This window comes from Zea mays, chromosome 7 (genome assembly GCF_902167145.1).
Source record: "Zea mays cultivar B73 chromosome 7, Zm-B73-REFERENCE-NAM-5.0, whole genome shotgun sequence".
In the NCBI taxonomy this organism is placed as follows: Eukaryota; Viridiplantae; Streptophyta; class Magnoliopsida; order Poales; family Poaceae; genus Zea; species Zea mays.
This window is the reverse complement of record NC_050102.1, coordinates 11,297,454-11,311,645: the sequence shown is the minus strand read 5'-3', so window position 1 is coordinate 11,311,645 and position 14,192 is coordinate 11,297,454. Positions and strand designations below refer to the sequence as shown.

The window sequence follows — 14,192 nt, the reverse complement described above, 5'->3', positions numbered from 1 at the left end:
AGTTGGGCATTAAGACTAGCTAATTCATCATTCAATTTTGAAATGGAAACTAAGTGTTCACTACAAGCATTAATATCAACATCCTTACACCTAGTGCAAATTTCAACATGTTCAACACAAGAGTTGGATTTTTGTGCTTCTACTAGTTTAGCATTTAAGTCATCATTAATGCTCTTTAATTTAGAAATTGAATCATGGCATGTAGACAATTCACAAGCAAGCATTTCATTTCTCTTAATTTCTAATGCAAGGGATTTTTGAGCCTCTACAAACTTATCATGTTCTTCGTACAAGAGATCCTCTTGCTTTTCTAGTAGCCTATTCTTATCATTTAAAGCATCAATCAATTCATTAATTTTGTCAATCTTAGATCTATCTAAGCCTTTAAATAAGCATGAATAGTCTATTTCATCATCACTAGACTCATCCTCACTAGAAGAAGCATAAGTAGAGTTTCGAGTACTTACTTTCTTCTCCTTAGCCATGAGGCACGTGTGATGCTCGTTGGGGAAGAGGGATGACTTGTTGAAGGCGGTGGCGGCGAGTCCTTCGTTGTCGGAGTCGGACGAGGAGCAATCCGAATCCCACTCCTTTCCAATATGAGCCTCGCCCTTTGCCTTCTTGTAATTCTTCTTCTTTTCCCATTTTCCACTCTTCTTTTCCTGGTCACTATCATTATCGGGACAATTAGCGATAAAGTGACCAATCTTACCACACTTGAAGCATGAGCGCTTCCCCTTCGTCTTGGTCTTGTTGGGATGCTCCTTGCGACCCCTTAACACCGTCTTGAAGCGCTTAATGATGAGAGCCATTTCTTCATCATTAAGCTCGGCCGCCTCAATTTGCGCCACCTTGCTTGGTAGTGCCTCCTTGCTTCTGATGCCTTGAGAGCAATGGGTTGAGGCTCGTGGATTGGACCGTTCAACGCGTCATCGACGTATCTCGCCTCCTTGATCATCATCCGCCCGCTTACAAATTTTCCAAGAATTTCTTCGGGCGACATTTTGGTGTACCTGGGATTCTCACGAATATTATTCACCAAATGAGGATCAAGAACGGTAAAGGACCTTAGCATTAGGCGGACGACGTCGTGGTCTGTCCATCGCGTGCTTCCATAGCTCCTTATCTTGTTGACAAGGGTTTTGAGCCGGTTGTATGTTTGGGTTGGCTCTTCCCCCCTTATCATAGCAAATCTTCCAAGTTCGCCCTCCACCAACTCCATCTTGGTGAGCATGGTGACGTCGTTGCCCTCGTGAGAGATCTTGAGGGTGTCCCATATCTGCTTGGCATTGTCCAAGCCGCTCACCTTATTGTATTCTTCCCTGCACAAAGATGCTAAAAGAACAGTAGTAGCTTGTGCATTTCTATGGATTTGTTCATTTATAAGCATAGGACTATCCGAGCTATCAAATTTCATTCCATTCTCTACAATCTCCCATATGCTTGGATGAAGAGAGAATAAGTGACTACGCATTTTGTGACTCCAAAATCCGTAGTCCTCCCCATCAAAGTGTGGAGGTTTGCCGAGAGGAATGGAAAGCAAATGCGAATTCGAACTATGTGGAATACGAGAATAATCAAATGAAAAGTTCGAATTGACCGTCTTCCTGTAGTCGTTGTCGTCGTCCTTTTGGGAAGAAGAGGATTCGTCGCTGTCGTAGTAGACGATCTCCTTGATGCGCCTTGTCTTCTTCTTCTTCCCATCTTTACGTCTGTGGCCCGAGCCAGAGTCGTTGGATTTATCATCTTTTGGCTCGTTGACGAAGGACTCCTTTTCCTTGTCGTTGATCACGATTCCCTTCCCCTTCGGATCCATCTCTTCGGGCGGTTAGTCCCTTTCTTGAAGAGAACGGCTCCGATACCAATTGAGAGCACCTAGAGGGGGGGTGAATAGGTGATCCTGTCAATTTTCAAAACTTAAGCCACAAAAACTTGTTAAGTGTTAGCACAAGTATGGCCAAGTGGCTAGAGAGGAGTCAAAACACAATAACCACAAGAGATCAATCACAGAGATGACACGGTGGTTATCCCGTGGTTCGGCCAAGTACAAAAACTTGCCTACTCCACGTTGTGGCGTCCCAATGGACGAGAGTTGCACTCAACTCCTCTCAAGTGATCCAATGATCAACTTGAATACCACGGTGTTCTTGCTTTTCTTTTCTCAATCCCGATTGCGAGGAATCTCCACAACTTGGAGTCTCTCGCCCTTACAATTGGATTTCACAAAGAAGCACGGAGTAAGGGAGGGAAGCAACACACACAAATCCACAGCAAAATGCGCACACACACGGCCAAGAAACGAGCTCAAGAGACTATCTCAAAGTTCACACTAGAACGAGCTCGAATCACTGAGAATGACAAACGAATGCGCAAAGACTGAGTGTGGATGATCAAGAATGCTCTAAGGTTGCTTGGTGTTCTCCTCCATGCGCCTAAGGGTCCCTTTTATAGCCCCAAGGCAGCTAGGAGCCGTTGAGAGCAAATCTGGAAGGCCATCCTTGCCTTCTGCCGTCGGGTGCACCGGACAGTCCGGTGCACACCGGACACTGTCCGGTGCCCGATTTCTTTCCTTAAACAGCGCAGTCGACCGTTGCCGACTGCTGCAGATCTGGCGCACCGGACAGTCCGGTGCACACCGTACAGTCCGGTGCCTCCTTTTGACCGTTGGCCAGACCACGTGTCGCGCGCAGATTCCGCGGCCGACCGTTGGCCCTAGCCGACCGTTGGCTCACCGGACAGTCCGGTGCACACCGGACAGTCCGATGAATTTTAGCCGTACGCCGTCGGCGAATTCCCGAGAGCGGCTACTTTAGGTCGAGGCAGCCTGGCGCACCGGACACTGTCCGGTGCACCACCGGACAGTCCGGTGCCCCAGACCGAAACAGCCTGTTGGCTGTACACAGCCAACAATCTCCTTTTCTTCTTCTCTCTGTTTCTAACACTTAGACAAATATATTAGTACACAAAACCAATGTACTAAGGCTTAGAAACATATCTTTACTTGTGATTTGCACTTTGTTCATCCATGAGCATTGATTCACATTTAAGCACTTGTGTTGACACTCAATCACCAAAATACTTAGAAATGGCCCAAGGGCACATTTCCCTTTCAGAAATCAGTCACAAAAAAAAGATACATCATTGATTTTCGGAAGTGTAGCTTCGGAAAATATTTTCACGAAGCCTGGATATTATTCATCAGAACATTGGATATTGTTGTGACAAAGATAAATTTTTTCTTCACGAAGCATGAAAAGAAGGGAAGGTGTTTTTTCGTCAAAGACTCAAAAGCGGTACGTGTAAAGTTTCATGCATCGTAAAGAATTGACTAACAAAAATAGGTATATTACATTTGAGGTTACAAAATGTTACAGTATATTACATTTCCGAAGTTTTTTACAAAAATACTTAATCTTCTCTCAAAACAACTTCGGCAGCCTCGTTCAGGAGCCGATTGACGACTTCGTCCATAATATCTTCAGCCATCTTTTTAATTTCGTCGTCTCCTTTCGGCTGAGGGCCCGAAGACGCTTTAGCAGGATCTGAAGTAAGATAGGATACGGATACAGTGCTATTACAAATCGCAAACAAATCTTAAAGCCTAAGATTACAACACAATAAAACTATCAGTTAAATACCTAATTGACCTTCGGCCTCTGCGCTCCTTTCAGCAGCCTCATCTACTTCTCTAGCATCGTGAATTCCCTTTTCACTTCTTCTAATAATTTCCCCGGCCATTTCTCGGCCACCATTATCCCAAATATCGGTAAAAAATTTTCCACCAATTATACTAGCTTCGGCCGAAGGATCTCTTGCATCTTCAAAAGACAAAGCAGCTTCGGATTGTGCTAAAATTTTTACATGGTCGCAGCCTTTCTTCTCCAAGATGGTGGCAATTCCTCTGGCGCCAGAAAAGGCACATATATCTCCACGGCTATTTAAGACTTCTTCGAAGGCTTCAGCTTCGTGGTCGATCCACTCGATGGGACCTTCGGGATTGCCTCTCGTAAAGTTTTCCTCACTTGAAAATGCGCCGACCTTGGCGAAGCTAGCCTTCAGCTTTTTAACACATTCTATAGATTTGTTATAACATCTCTTTTTGGACGACCGAAGCTCTTTAACAGTTTCTTCTAGGTGATCTGCCCATTGGTCGCTGAGTTCTCGCTTTGTCTCTTCAAGCATGCGTTCTTCCTTGGCTCTGGCCAGTTGTTTCCGAAGATCTTCAATTTCGCGTTTCTGAGCTTCAGCTTGACCTTTAAAAGCAGATTCGTCTGCCTTTATTTTATTTATCAATGAGTGTAATATTTTATCTTTCTCAAGACCTTCGTTCCTCAGTTCAATAACTTCGGAACGAAGGTTGCTCAGGGCTATAGAACACCCTTCGTCTTCAGCATCTTTCTGTGCCCTGAGGGCATTGCTAAGTATCAGGCCCTGCAAAGAGAAATATGTGTGTGTCAATAGATTTAAATAAGCGAAAGATTTTGGACTCAACAAAAATACAAGGATTTCATTTGTCGCACCTTTAAGCTATTGTAAGCCAGGCTGTCGGCCAGATCGTTCTTCGACAGCACCGAGAGCCCGTCTTCTAAAGTTGGGAATCCGAAGCTCTTGCTCATCTCCCGACAGACAGAAATCTCCTTGCTGTCGGGGAGACAATACAAGAAGTCTTCTTCTCCACTGCCATTGAATATTAACGCCCCTTTTGGATATTTCAGTTTTTGGGCGTAGTGCTGGGCCTCTTGCTCTTCTTTTTCTGACAGTTTTTTCCCCGAAGCATGACGAACAATATAATCACGAATTTTGGGGGATGCTTCGGGGGCAATGACACCGGTTTCTTCAACAAAAGTTGGCTTTGTTATTTTTTCTGCCTCACTTTCCAAGGATTTTATCTTTGAAGGCTCTGGGGGCCCAGCTTCGGCTTCAGTCTCTTGCCCTGGAGCTTTAGAATCAGAAATTTCAATTGTTATTTCAGGAATGACAGCAGCCCTCTGCGGAGGTGTGCTTGAAGATTTAATCGTTTCCAGTACATCCAGCACATTAGCCATTCTCTTTCTTTTTGGAGTCACTGCTGGCACTTTTTGATTTTTTGCCGTCTCAATGTTTGCTGCAGGACTCAAAACTTCTGATGTTTTGGATCCCTCAGTTGCTTCTTTTACCTCTTCCATTTTTTCTGTAGACGGCGTTTCGGCCTTCTCTTTTGTTTCTGATAACAAAGTCTTTGATTTTTCCAATTCTATCTTTATTGGCACTTCGGCCGTTTCTGCGACTTCTGGCAGCAAGGTTGGCTCGGCTGGTTTTTTAGCTTCGGTGGCCGAAGAAGTTTCTCCGGTAAACTCAGGCACCGAAGCTGGTTCAATATAGCGCGGCCGATGTGTAAGGACCTTTATCTTCTTTCTTTTCGGTTCTGGCTCGCTAGGAGCAGTTGCAGCTTCTTCTTTTGCAGAGGTTGTGTTTTTTCTTTTCTGCCTTCGAATGGGATAGCAATAGTCAGGGTAGACAAATCCGATTGCATCAAATACCCGATTCAGCCTCTTCTTTTTTCGGCCTCCGAAGGCTGCTGACATTGCAGTGTCTTCGGCCTTCGAGTAAGCCCCAAGCAGCTCATCACTTAAATTTTCAATACTTTTTAACCAGTCATCATCTGGCTCAACGAATTTATCTCCAAATTTAAAAGTGTACTTCAACCTAATAAGTCCACCTTCGTCGGCCTCTTTTACGGTTTCTTGTGGCATTTCCCATTTCTCCGCGAGCGGCCATACCCTGAAGGCGATATGCTCTTGTACTAAGTCTCTCGTTCCAATGAAAGAGCAGACTGCGCCGAAGGCCCTCTGGCATTCTTCGGCAGCTTCATTCATTTCAACCTTCGGCCTCCGAAGGCCGAAGCTTTGCCAAATAGGGCGCATGATTATACCTTTGATATCTTCTCGTACTGTCAGATCATTCTTCACATAAAACCATTCTGTCATCCAATCTCCGGGCCATCTCTTCCGAAAGGTTGGCACGGGGCAGCTTGACCCGGACCGGGAAACGAAACTGTAGCAGCCAAAATTATTGTGATACTGTTCTTTACCCCAAGGTTTTGTTTCGTATGATAATTCGTGTATATTGCAGAAGCTTTTTGCATCAGGCTGCAGACCTTGGCTTCTCACGGCCCACACGAAGATATTCAGCTTTATGATTGCTTCGGGGGTAAGTTGGTGAAGATAGACTTCGAAGATTTTCAGCACCTCCACGACGAAGCTGCTCAAGGGAAATCGCAGTCCAGCTTTCAAAAAGCTTCGGTACACTACGACTTCATTTTCTTCAGGGTGTGGGCACGTTTTTTCCCCTTCGTCGGCCCTCACAATGGATAAATCCCGGAAATACCTTCCTCTCATGTTGACAAGATGATTCTCTTTGATAGTTGATTTACCATAAACTGAATGGCTTGGTCGCCAGGGACGATCTTCGGAGTCCTCACCACCACTGTCAACATCATAGCTGTCACTGTCACCAGTATCTTCAGACAAACCTTCCAGAATCTCCTTGGTGATTTTTTCTGTATTCGTCTTTGACATCGCTATAAGAAACCCTAAGTTTTTCTCTTCGTCCAGGCTCAGCTTCATCTCAGCAGCAGTCTTCTTATCCTCAGACATCTTCGGAGACACTAAAAACTATTTTCAAAGCCGAAGCTTCAAAACTAAAGGCTTAACAAATCTTAGTGCGCAAGAGCTAAAAATTGAGTGAGCAGGAGCAATTGGCCAGAGAGCGTGTCAAATGAGTTTGCGGTATGACTGTATTTATACGCCAAGAGCGTTGAAAATTGAAAGACCCCGCTTGTCAGTGAATGTTGCTATTCTAGCAAAGGGAAGGTGTTTTTTCGGACCTTCGGCGTAAAGCCTTCGTCCATATCGCAATCTAAATTTATTATTTCGAACAAATTAATATTGCGAGGGGCTACTGTTGGGGACCTTCGGCATCCGAAGGTCCTCAAAAACAGGATTTAACAGTATTTCTGGAGCATAATGTGTGAACAGGTATCTTCGGACTCAGGTCGGCATCACAGCAGACCAGAATAATACGAAGGTCGATACAGCGCCGAAGGTGTGAGCAGGAAAGCTTCGGCGTGACAGCAGAAAGTGGAACCGACTTAAAGATGAAAAGGCTATTTAGACCTCAACAGATTACTATAGAATTATTATCAACTGTAAAGGGCATGAATGTAATTTTGTATGGGTTGTGTCCCGCGCCTATAAATAGGTGAACAGTACTCCCGTACTGTTCACGCTGACTTGGCATTCGCTTTTTGCGTCACGCTTGTACTATCATCTCCTTCCAGTTGAAGGTACACTTGTAATTCAATGATACTCCTGTTTATGCTTAATAATAATGCATAATTGTGCATGTTGTCATTTGTATTTCTTACATTTCATCCTTCGTCATTATATAATGAATTTATGAAGGTGTCCCCTTCATAACCTTCGTCCGAAAACCATTATACCCTAAGGGAAATAATGTTTCGAAGGACGAAGGACTTTAACAATTAACATCTTCTGTGTTGCCTTGTTCTTAACCCATAGCATTTGAGAACAAGTCCCCAACAGTACCCACGTTCTTAACCTTAAGAACGTGGGCACCCACGTTCTTAACCCTGCGTGGGTCTGCGAGGACTGCACAATAAGTTCGACGGTACCCACGTTCTTAACCTTAAGAACGTGGGTACCCACGTTCTTAACCCTTTCCCAGAAAAAAATAAAAAATACAAAAATGAAAAATTAGACACACATAATATCACATGCAACACAATATATCACATACAATACAGATTTCAAACACATTGATATATGTTCATATCACAAATTCACACAAGTCCAAATATATAAGTCCACAAATTCACATAAGTCCAAATACATAAGTTCACAAATTCACACAAGTTCACATCCATAGTTCACATTTTTAGTTCATAAGTTCAAACATACAAGTTCAAACATTAACTCCATCGCTCTCAATCAGGACATCGGATTGTTGTTCGTAGCTCCACCACTAGAATTGAGACATCTGTCCGCAAAGTCAACGTGAGGGGGAGGAGTCACTTGATGAGAGCCGGAATCCTACAAAATAAACCAAAATTCTCATAAATACACAACTAGCATTAAATCACATGTACATAAAGATATAGGAAAGCATGATAAACACAAAATGTGGCTTCCATATTTGTGCATGAACATGAACATGAGAGTGAAAACAGACTTCATTTCAAGACGCAGCATCGTGTTATTTAAAATGATGCATCGTGCAAAGGATCTGCGATGTTAACTGTCCAAGAAACTACTTTGGAAATTCAGACTTAGACGCTATTCCAAATCTGAAAATTCAGAATTCAGCCACCTAATAGTCCAAAGCATGTCACAACAAAACAACTCTCACAACACTAAACTGCGTATGTAAAGTCTTAACATAAATATAGTAGTTCAATGTCTCAAATATATGGCATCAAATCCTCCAAGGTACAGCGATTTAACAATGACTTACCAGTTGCTTACAAAGTTTTTGGAAGCCACACAACTTGACCAGACCCTCTTAACAACTGAGCATCATATTGAGAACACCATGGTAAACGGCTCGCTCAACCTTCAGAAGTAATTTGTGTTGAATGATACATCCAAACCCACCTAACAGTCCAAAGCATCCAGTTGAGCTCTATACTCTCTCATCATTTTGTCTTTGTCAGCCTCCAGCTCGCCCCTTTTTAGTTCCTCTTCCTGACAGTGAACATGAATACCATCAATAACTACAGAACTGCTTATAAAAAAAGCGTTGGCAATTAGAATAGATCTTGGAGTAACAATAAATGTTGCTAACATTAAAAGGCACAATATGCTTATCCAAATAGTGGTACTGAGTGCTGGAAACCTGGAATCTGTTACAAAATAAAACCGAGAACCTGAAAATGCTAAATAGGCCCTGTTTGGACAGGAAATGCTACATGTAACAATTTCTAGAGAGGGGCAAATGATAAAGAAAACACCCAATTGTCCTTCCAGCCAAAAAGGTTATAACATCGTATATAAACTTGGCAAAGGAGCAAACAGTTGTGGCAATATGATAAGACATCAGCAACCCCGGCTGTTCGTCTCTGTTGACCCCAGCGGCGAGGGAGCGTCGACGCGGTCCGGCCATCCAATCAAATAACAAAAAGAATTCAAAAGACAGTTGGTTGTGCAGGAAAACTTGTGCAGGAGTAACATAAAAATGGAAGTGTTTGCATCATCAGAACACAAATCACAAAAACAGAAACCAGAGAATATAATGTAAAACCAAATGCTCAAGATTGTTTGAGCTTTATGACTGCAACTGCAGTTCAGGCACATTAAACATCAACTAGACTATGCAAGTACCTTACGAAGGAAAGCTGTGAGCTCAGAAACAACATGATCTAGGACACACGAGAGATCAATAAGTAGAGGTGAATTCGCAATAACTGAAAATGCTTGTCAAGTGAAATAGTTTAGGTACCACAGAAGAAAATAAGAAATAAACAAAAATTAGACAACATATTCTCATGCATAAGCAGACAGAAATTGGTATGACTAAATTATGCAATATTAGATATCCTTAATCAAGTGTTTCCGCATTTGTTCTTTAATATTAAATATGCCATAAACAAGCATTGCACGAGACAAAACAAACAGGTCATTACTACCAAGCAAGCAGCTGACAATGCAGAGAAGACAGGGGCAGGATGCGCGTCCTTACCTGGATGGAGACAGTGGTCTGCTGGTCCTGGTAGGTGGTGAACACCTGCGACTTCTTGGTCGGGATGACAGTGTTCCTCGGGATCAACTTGGTCATGACTCCACCAACGGTCTCAATACCCAGGGTGAGAGGAGCCACATCAAGGAGGAGGATATCTGCATCAAGGCAAAATCACACTTATGTAAGCAGGATGGCCACATACAAGAAAAAAACCCCCAGCTATAGCACTAGTGAAAGAGCACCGAACCTTTTGTCTCGTCACCACCCTCACCGCTCAAGATGCTTCCCTGCACCGCGGCACCAAAGGCAACAGCCTCATCAGGGTTCACACCCTTGTTGGGCTCCTTGCCATTAAAGTAGTCCTTTAGGAGCTGCTGGACCTTGGGAATCCTGGTGCTTCCACCAACTAGGACGATCTCGTGGATCTGGCTCTTCTCAAGGCCAGCGTCCTCCATGGCCTTCTTGACAGGGCCCATAGTCTTGCGGAACAGATCGTTGTTCAGCTCCTCAAACCTAGCACGGGTCAGCGGCTCCGAGAAGTCGGTCCCGTCAAAGAGGGACTCGATCTCAACTCGGACCTGGTGCTGGTTGCTCAGGGCTCTCTTGGCACGCTTAGCTTCCCTCCTCAGCTTCCCAAGAGCTCGGTTGTCCTTGCTGTACTTCTTCTTGATCAACTTGATGAAGTATTCCATGATCCTCTGGTCAAAATCCTCACCTGAATGAAGAGGTGATACAGTTCAGGTCAGAAATAGATATGCAAGCTCACAGGAAATGTGCTCAACAGTAAAAGCAAGTGTGTCCATGTAACTTCTAAATACACAGTGCAGATTCAAGGTATGCATGCATCATAAACTTTGAATGCAGATAGCCTTTATAATTATATCAATATATCTGGCAACATTAACCATTCAGATTCAGATCAACAAATCCTATGAATACATGGCGTCATCATGAGTTTTAATATATCAAACACAAGCATCTGAAAATAATATAACAGTACAGTGATCAGAAGTATTTTATTGCCGTAGTGCATAGGATAGCTATTAATCGAAAAATTCTCTTACCTCCAAGATGGGTGTCACCATTGGTGGCCAGCACCTCAAACACACCGTTATCAATGGTCAAGATACTGACATCAAAAGTACCACCACCAAGGTCAAAGACAAGGATGTTCTTCTCGCCACCCTTCTTGTCCAAACCATAGGCAATAGCAGTAGCAGTTGGCTCATTGATGATCCTAGCAACATTGAGGCCGGCAATGACACCAGCATCCTTGGTTGCCTACCTCTGCGCATCATTGAAGTATGCTGCAAAAAACAAAACATAAGGAAGTAAGCCACCACATTTTTACTTAACAACTACTAGAGGTAACCAGCAGAATGGTTCAGTTACTAACCAGGGACAGTGACGACAGCATCGTTGATCTTCTTGCCAAGGTACGCTTCAGCAGTATCCTTTAAAACCTCCAATTAAGCATTGTTATCAAATGCAAGCAGTCAAAAACTTACCTTGACAGCTGTAAGTCTTGTAATTTCATTACCCATCCTGTCAACGAGTATGGGAAGGCATGCTGGTAATTCTCTTTCAAGACCATCACCAAAAGTAGAGACCACCAAACTCATGCAAGATATGGCGCATTCTTTTACCTCCTGGGAGAACACAAATTTGCATGATAAATGAGAGTGCACTGCAAGCACACAAGAGAGGGAGTGAGAAAAGAGAATTTTGCCAAACCTGATCCTGATCTTGATTGACCAAACGTCCCAGTATCGCATTATAGATTGGACCAACGTATGGCTTAAAATCAACTGTGGTTGTCTGCACCACAAAATAAAAAAAATAAAAAAAATAAAAAAGATAACAGGGTACTTCATGTCCGCAAGGCATGGAATACAGTCTTTTCACATCTTATTTCAGCATTATGAACATTAACAATAACAAGTAAATTTTACAAAAGAAAGGGACAGCTCAGACATCAGATTGAAACTCGAATGACTAGATATTGCCTTCAATCATTAGACACAGGTGAAGCAAACATAAGCATCAAAAAAAAATGCTATGAGTTATGAATGAAAATTAAAAGCCCGGTGCCCTCACAAAACACAGTATTAATGACTAAAGCGCAGTTCAAACAGAGCAAATGCACACAACAAACCCTGGCATAGGTTTAAGCTAAAGTGCGCACATAACTCTGTAAATTTATCTTCAACTACGAGAACTAGACATGTATAACTAAAAACCAGTGTGGACTTCAAGAGGGTTTCTATTGCAACACTAGAATAAGATTACATCCTCCAGTAACCCATGGCACACTAATATAATATGTGCAGTGCCTCTTCTATAAACGGAGATGTTTTTTTTTAAAAAAGTTTTGTACTCCATCTGATCTTTTATGTAAGATATGAATTAGTTCAGTTTAGAATGGAAGGTGTAGCAAACATCATAAAAAGTGTGTGGTGTGCATAAACCATACCTTAAATCTCAGTTAGTGAATGCAGGAAGTTCAGACATGGTTCCTATGAGGTACAGAACAATATCTGACTTATTAGACTCAACACAAGAAGTTCATGATTTTGAGTACAGTGCTTTTTGTTTACTAGCTGCAGATGAGCCAAAACATGTTGAAAGTGCCTTGACAGATCAGTGCTGGAGACAGGCCATGAATTCAGAACTTGACTCTATTGAACAAAATCACACTTGGGTGTGGACAGATCTGCCAAAAGAACAAAAGGCAATTGGTTTGAAGTGGGTTTTCAAAGTCAAAAGAGATGCTGCTGGAAATATAGTGAAACACAAAGCAAGACTTGTTGCTAAGGGGTATGCTCAAAAGGAGGATGTTGATTTTGATGAAGTATTTGCTCATGTGGCAAGGTTTGAAACAATAAGAGTGTTGATAGCTCTTGAGCACAGGGGAATTGGGAAATTCACCACATGGATGTAAAATCAGCATTCCTAAATGGAGACCTTCAAGAAGAAGTATATGCCACTCAACCTCCAGGTTTCCAAGATACAAAGAAGCCAGGCAAGGTACTCAGACTGAACAAAGCACTATATGGGCTGAAACAGGCACCTAGGCTTGGAACATCAGGCTTGATTCAGAACTGGTGTCCCTGGGATTCAGAAAATGTGAAGTAGAACATGCAGTTTACAAGAGAGGAACTGGCAAAACCGTGCTGGTTGTGGGAGTATATGTGGATGATCTAATCATCTGTGGGCCTTCTGTAAGTAGCATTGCAGAGTTCAAGCAACAAATGATGAAGACATTCAGTATGAGTGATTTGGGACTGCTCAGCTACTACTTGGGAATGGAGGTGAAGCAAGGAGAAAATAGTATCACAATCTGTCAAAAATCCTATTCAACCAAGATACTAGAGCAGTGCAACATGACTTCCTGTAATCACACTGACACTCCTATGGAGCAGCGAGTAAAGCTCAGTACTGCTCAGAAAGGGACTGAATATGATGAGACCAGATATAGAAGTGTCGTTGGGAGTCTGAGGTACCTGGTGAATACTAGACCTGATCTAGCTTTTGCAGTTGGTCTGGTAAGCAGATTCATGGAGGCCCTAGGTAAAGAACACTGGACTGCAGTGAAGAAAATTCTCAGATATGTGGCAGGTACACTTAACCTGGGAGTGAATTTCAAGAAGGGGGCAGCAGCAGATTATACATTGCTTGGCTACACAGACAGTGATTGCTCAGGTGACTTAGTGCACAGAAAAAGTACCTCAGGTATTCTATTCTTCTTGGGAGATAACTTGGTGACTTGGTCCTCTCAGAAGCAAAGGGTTGTAGCCCTGTCATCATGTGAAGCTGAATAATAGTTACAAGGTGAGGTGGTGCAATGTTAATGCAAAATTAGAAGTCTTTAAGAGCAATGGATAATTAGAGACACAGTAGCAGTGTTTTCCTAAATGCTAAACGGTAAATAGTCATTTACCTACCATTTAGCATTCAGGCTACAAGGTCCATTAAATGAGCTAAACATCCAATCAAATGGGATAAACAGACGAGTGAATGGAATCAGCATACCCCCTGTGTAACATTTACAGTATTAAATGGGCTAAACGACTGTTTAGGAGAACATCACACAGTATTAACAATTAATCCTAACTGACAGGATCAAGAAAAAATATAACATATACATATTATGTTTTCCATAAGAGGCGTATAATACTTACATTATGTATCTCCAAATGAGCAGGCCATGACGATAGCTTTTTCTTGCCAGGCCTCACAGTTTTCATAACTCGATCACACCTTATCACAAGGTTCTTGGTCGGCAAAGTGTTAACAATGTCTTCCACCTCTAAATCTTTATCTGGCCCCAAAATTTTAACAATGTGCGTGAACATGTACAGGTTTCCAAACACATGAGCCAACACTGCCGTAATTTTCAAACAAGGGTCGATGCAAACAAAAAGCCTGAAACAACACATGTGCTTCTTTTGAGTTGA

The 14,192-nt window shown here is 42.6% G+C and overlaps 1 pseudogene; it reads right to left on the bottom strand.

Annotated features, from left to right (window-relative positions):
* Positions 1–9,678: 9,678 nt before the first annotated feature.
* On the bottom strand, positions 9,679–11,195 carry LOC103633721 (luminal-binding protein 3-like; annotated as a pseudogene).
* Between the last annotated feature and the right edge of the window lie 2,997 nt (positions 11,196–14,192).